Genomic DNA, 6181 nt, shown 5'->3' on the forward strand with positions numbered 1-6181 from the left:
CTTTCCCACTTTGCACTTCTATACATTCATGTCAAATGTTTTTGTTGTTTGCATTGTAATTATCAATTATTTAATAATAAAATGTATTTGCTCTAAAGTATTTTTTGCAATTGTTTTGTGAATCTACTTTATGAATCTTTTGCATGTTTTGTTCTTTTATGCATGGTGAATCTGTTCTATTTAAGGTTAATCTTTTTTCTGTACTAAGTTGAATTATCTTCTTTGTGTGTCTTTGGTTCAAAATAATATATTTTTATCAAGTTGTTTAAATTCAAAATCCACATTTTGAAGCAATGGATAAGTCATGGATTATGAAGTCAACTGAATATAATCAAGGATAAAGGAAATTATTAATTTTGTCTTTCAAGATGAATTAGAAAATGGAGAAATAATATGCCCTAGTAAATGTTGTGGTTTCAAAAAATTGTAGAGTAAAAGTGTAATGTATGATCACTTAAAGTACAAACTATTTTCAAAGGGATACACCATTTGGGTACATCATGGGGAGTCTAAAGGAGAAACTAGTACTATCTAACCTAGTAGTCTTTCAAATATAGTTCAAGACACAGTTTTCATTGAAGATCATATTCAAAACAAGATCAACAATGCTTTTGGAGTTGGAGATCATGCAAACGAAGTACCCATTGAATCAAATACCGAGATTGATCAGAATGCAGATATGATGTCAAATGTAAGTCAACAAAGGCATGAAGAGACCAAAGAGTACTATATATTAACTAGAGAAGGAGAACAACCTTTGTATGAATAGTGTGTTAAATATTCAACACTATCTTTTTTGGTAAAGTTGTATCATATCAAATGTTTGTGTGGAATGAGTGATAAAACCATGATAATGGTTTTAGAGTTATTAAAAGATGCATTTGCATTTGAAAATATACCAAGAAAACAATCACAAGCTTGTTTATTCGAATAATTGTCAATGGATTCAAATTTTGAACATTGGCACGAGACAAGTTATTAAAAACTCAAAAATAGTGGAGTTTTTGGCATGTTTGGAACATGAAGTTACTCAAACAATAGTGATGCTCCAATGAGAATCAGAGGGGTGCCTTACTATAGAATATTGATAGATATCATTGAGTTTTCCTATGATGGCTTCAAAGTGCCCATGTTTAAAAGTACTTGGGCGAATACCACAAACTTGGAAGACATTAAGACAGATAAGTTGAATTTTATCTCTATTTATTTTTGCAAGACTAGTACATACTGGAGAACATAAAGATGATGAGCCATATATTAAAGTGTAAAAGCTCAAATGGTTTATTATGTGGATGATGAAAAGGAACAAAAATGGAGCATACCTATTTATTTGAAGCCAAGAGACTTGTATGACATGAGTGAAGATGATGAAACTATGACCCTCATTGAACCGTGCCCATCTCAAAATTTAGAATTTTTTTTTTTCTAATGAGACCACACATATACAGTTGGCAAGAATGACGACAAATAATGATTCTGAAACTTAACTTTTAATGATGATTTTAATGACAATAATCAAGATATAGATCTATGATTGTTAAGTAGTCTAGCTTGGTTATGTAACCTCTAGAGGATTTATGATTTTGATGTTTATCCTTACTCAATCTACGATTCTATTGCAGTGTGTTTAATGTGCTTGATTTGTTATGGTGTTCGTTTTTGTGTTAGGCATAATTATTCACTGCTGCTCATTTTTTTTATTGATTATACATATTGACATCTTTGAAAATCCTTTCTATTTAGCTATTTGCAGCGGTCCAACTTGATTGTCATCAAGCTCCACCTTGTGAATAAAATGGCATCACCAATCACCATATGAATATATTCAACGCAAAACAATGGAAGAGAATTAAAAAGATGGAGGCTCTCAATCTGACTCATCTCTCTTAATCCCTTCACAAATCTTCTTCTACCATTTCAAAACCCTCATCGGTTAGTAATAATCTCTCAATCTCACTTTATACTTTTATTTTTCATTCTCTCAATCACATAATAACACATATTTGTTCAAAATTATCTCACTTTTATTGTTTGTTCTCACTTTTAACTAATAAATGATTGACAATATAACATGTTTCTTATTCTTGTTCTTAGCTGATTTTTATTTATTTACATGGATAATAAATTATTGTAACGTTTCACGAAGGGTCTCCCGAGGCTTATACTACCTGAGGATCTTGAAGTAGACAAAATGAAGCACCTGCAGATACACGATTTACCACCAACAGTCCAAACAACAACTCTGCCACCTACCCAGGTGACAACACAACCAACAATGCAAGTGATAAAACTACCACCTTTTCAGATGACAACACCATCAACACAAGCGACAAAACCACTACCTTATCATGTGACAACACCATCATCAGTCCAAGTGATGGAAATCATTATTTTGTTGCATTGTCATTTGTTTTCTACTATAGGATCTAAAACACTAGCAAGGAAGAATGTTGAGTTGGTAGGATTCACTCAATCTACTATTGATTGTATACTTAATTGCACAAATACTTATTATATGTGTTTACTTGTAGAAATTAAGAAGGTCGAAAATACAGTAGGGGTGAAATATATTCACTTTGTCATAAAAAGGCTGATAGGTCATTTGTCAATGAAGAGACCAAGGGAAAATATGTAAGTGTAAAGAATAGAAATTGATAGCGTTTCAGCTAGTGTACTGAATCATTGCAAGTAATAATTAAAACGGTAGCACCGAACGTCGAACTCAAAGATTGCGTTTTACTATCGAATTGTATTTAATTACTGAAATTGAACAAAAAGTTTCCGAATTGATTGAAATAATATTTGAAATTAACAATAATTATAAAATTGATCCTTTATTATAAGAAAAATGTCAGGGATGAGTTTCACTTCGAATCCAACCTTAGTGTCTAATTTGATCCTAGTTACTGAATTCCTTTATTGAATTATCACTGAATTCTCTTTATTATTATTGCCATAATGTCTTAGTGACATAACCTTTAATTCTAAAGTAACCCCTAATTCCTTAGTGGATTTAAGATTAGAATTTCTTTATAATGAATTTCTCATCTCAAACATTCATAAAGTCCACTTCCGTTTCAAAATATGAATCGTAGAACATTTTAAAGTTGATCAAGCAACGAAAAACATTAAGCACAAAGATGAGAAAAACTATAAATGTTATGTGCTATAAAGCTATAAAATTACTTATTTGATTGGTAATAGTGAGTTGCAAAGCTATAAATCTATAACATTACTTATGTAACATATGCTTGGTTTGGTGCATCATGGTTGGATGTAGTTAGTTTAGTGTTTGTACCAATATAGTTGCATAGTAATTAATTCGTGAAGAACCATCATTTAACTAATTGTTCACTAGCAAACATTAGTTTGTTTGTAGTATTGTTTATGCTAAAAATTATAATTATTGTAATATATTTTTCTTCGAATTTTTATGTAGAAGACATTCAAGAGATATACTACTAGTGAAATAATGTTTTTCTTTTAACTAATTTATTCGTGAAATAAGCTATTTTTAAGTAATTGATCAGTAATAAAACATACTAATTTATTAATGGAAACTATTTTTTAACTAATGAATCAATAACAAAATATTTATTCGCGTACAATTTATACATATTTCTCTTTTAATTAATTAATTAATTTTTGAAAGATATTTAAAAAAATATTTAATCAATGATGAAAATTTGTCTTGGGTATGATTTATGCAAGAAGTAGGTTATCAAGAAATACACAACTAAAAAATACATATTTATGTTTTATCAAATTAAGAGAGAGTAAATAAATATAATAGTGTATAGTAGAAGAGTAAGAAATTATATATAATAATGTGATAATTTACAATGGATGAGAAACTAAATAAATGAAATAATTTATAGTGGATAGAGTAATTAAATATAAAAACGTTGTATTGGAATTGATGCATTAAATGCTAACAAAGTTTGAAAATTTTATTTGGAAGTAGTGTATTCAACCCAAAATGTAGCTTACAAAATTCACTTGGAAAAGACATATATGATCATGTGAGTTGAAGTTTCTTTAAACAATATTTACAAGATTTTGAGTTTTTCAATATTACTATGCCACTTATTATGCATTGTGTTCAATCATCTCCTCTATCTATTGTATGGAATCGTAAAAAATTATATTTCTTCCACTCTACAAGAAGTCTGCGTCAATGGAATCATTTTCCCTTTACCTATTTTTGATTTGAATGGAGAGTCTCTCTTTGGTGATCAACGAAGCAGTCCAAGGGAGAAAATAACAACTAATATTGGTTTCAAAAAGTGGTCCCCGCTTATCTCATTTGTTTTTTTGTTGATGATGTCTTTCTATTTTATAAACTTAAAACCCCTCAAGCTCGAATTGTTGCTAACATTAGGGAAATTTTAGTTGTGCTTGGGGTCTTAAAGTAAATGTGCTCAAATCTAGATTCTTCTACATTAAATAAGTTATTGTTGCCAAGAAAAATAAATATACTTTAATTACTGTGCTACTTCAACTTTCAACAAATATTTGAGTTTTTCTATTTTCCAAGGTAAAGCTAAGAAGGTATACTTTGATTTTGTGATAGAAAAGCTTCAGACCAGCCTGACTTCATTGAGAAACAAATTCCTAAAAAAGTATGGTAGATTGACTTTGGGTAATTATGTTATGACCTCAATCCCCACTTATTACATGCAGTTGTTTTGGATTCCTCAAAGAATTTGTAATTTCATTGACATATTCACAATATACTTTATTTGAAAAGATACCATTAATCATGAGTTTCACTTTGTTGGTATGATATAATCACTTTGCCAAACACACAAAGGTGGTCTTATTGTTAGTCGTGTTAGAGAGGTTAATACGTCTATGTTAGATAAACTAGTTTGGAGCATTCAACACCTTCAAAATAAGCTATGAGTTCAAATTATGAATAATAAATATGAGATTTCCTCATATTTTTGGCAACAAGACTCTTATATTTGGAACTCTATTAAGAAGACTGTCTTATTACTTCATGATGAGTATAACTTTAGAATAAGAATAAAGTCTTTTAATCGAACTGATTTTTAAAAAATAGAATCAAACTGAATTGATTTGTCTAAACCGAAAGTAAATGTTATTGTAACAGTTCATGCCAATTCGAACAAGTATAGTTAAATTAAAACTAGTTTAGTTCAGACTATTGATCCGGTTCACTGATTTAAATATCCAATTCAGTTCGGGTTAGGGTGAACTAAAACCAATTTGGTCGGGTCAATTTGGTTGAGATGAAAATCAATTTGGTTCAGTTTTCATGTAGTTTTAATTCATAATCAAACTCTACCACCCTTGATATTAGGCTTTTGTCTTAGAATTTCCTCTAGTCCTGTAAAGATTCTTAGCATTTGATTTGACATCTTAAGGCCCCTGAAAAAAAGAAAATAAATTTTTTATTTGGCTACATTGTCATAATTTATCCCCTACTTGTGAGATCCTACATCTTCGTCTTATCTTGTAGTCTAGTACTTGTATCCGTTGCATGAATAAATTAAGTCCTTCCTACATTGCATTAGAGATTGCACTTTATCTCGACAAATGTGACACTCTCTTGGTTTTAATGACAATGCATTTTTCAATCAACTAAATACTTTCATTTTCCTAAAATTGAATGCTACTAGAGTTTCTAGCTCCCTTTTCTTGCTAGCATTGAATTCCATTTGATTGCTAAGGAATCTTAACTTTTTATGCTTATGCCAACTTGTCACTCTTTTTAACCTTTTAATTAGATGTTATTATTTGTCTCATACTCATAAGAGAAAGTCTAGGATGATATCTTGACATTATTCTAGGAAATATGTTACGATTCTTAATGTTGATGACAACTCTATTGAGAACTTGAAATTGTTGTTTTTAAGTTTTCGTGAGATATGATAATGGTGATTGAGTATTGATTTTTATGGTCACATCGACTCTAATAATAACTTCTATGTGTTGACCATTTTGCATGACTTCGAATTAGTTGGAGTTTGAGAACTCTTAATCCTATGTGCTATTTAGACTCCATCCTTTGTTTAAAGTTAGTAAATGAAAGAATTCAATTTTTTCACGAATTCACTACTATTTTGTAAAATATTAAACTAAAACTCAATATGATTTCCAATGTAGAATTAACTCATTACAAATTGTTTCATTTTCATCAATATAATTTACTTTT

General features: G+C 29.6%; 1 long non-coding RNA gene across 1 annotated transcript in view; it reads left to right on the forward strand.

Moving 5' to 3' along the window:
* The window catches only part of LOC113787620 (uncharacterized), a 4950-nt gene extending 2681 nt beyond the window's left edge, over nucleotides 1-2269 (forward strand). Inside the window, exons 2-3 of the long non-coding RNA XR_003474121.2 lie at nucleotides 1744-1932; nucleotides 2147-2269. This is a non-coding gene — a long non-coding RNA (uncharacterized lncRNA). The remainder of the gene's footprint in view (nucleotides 1-1743; nucleotides 1933-2146) is intronic.
* The last annotated feature ends 3912 nt before the right edge of the window (nucleotides 2270-6181 follow it).

This window comes from Cicer arietinum, chromosome 7 (genome assembly GCF_000331145.2).
Source record: "Cicer arietinum cultivar CDC Frontier isolate Library 1 chromosome 7, Cicar.CDCFrontier_v2.0, whole genome shotgun sequence".
In the NCBI taxonomy this organism is placed as follows: domain Eukaryota; kingdom Viridiplantae; phylum Streptophyta; class Magnoliopsida; order Fabales; family Fabaceae; genus Cicer; species Cicer arietinum.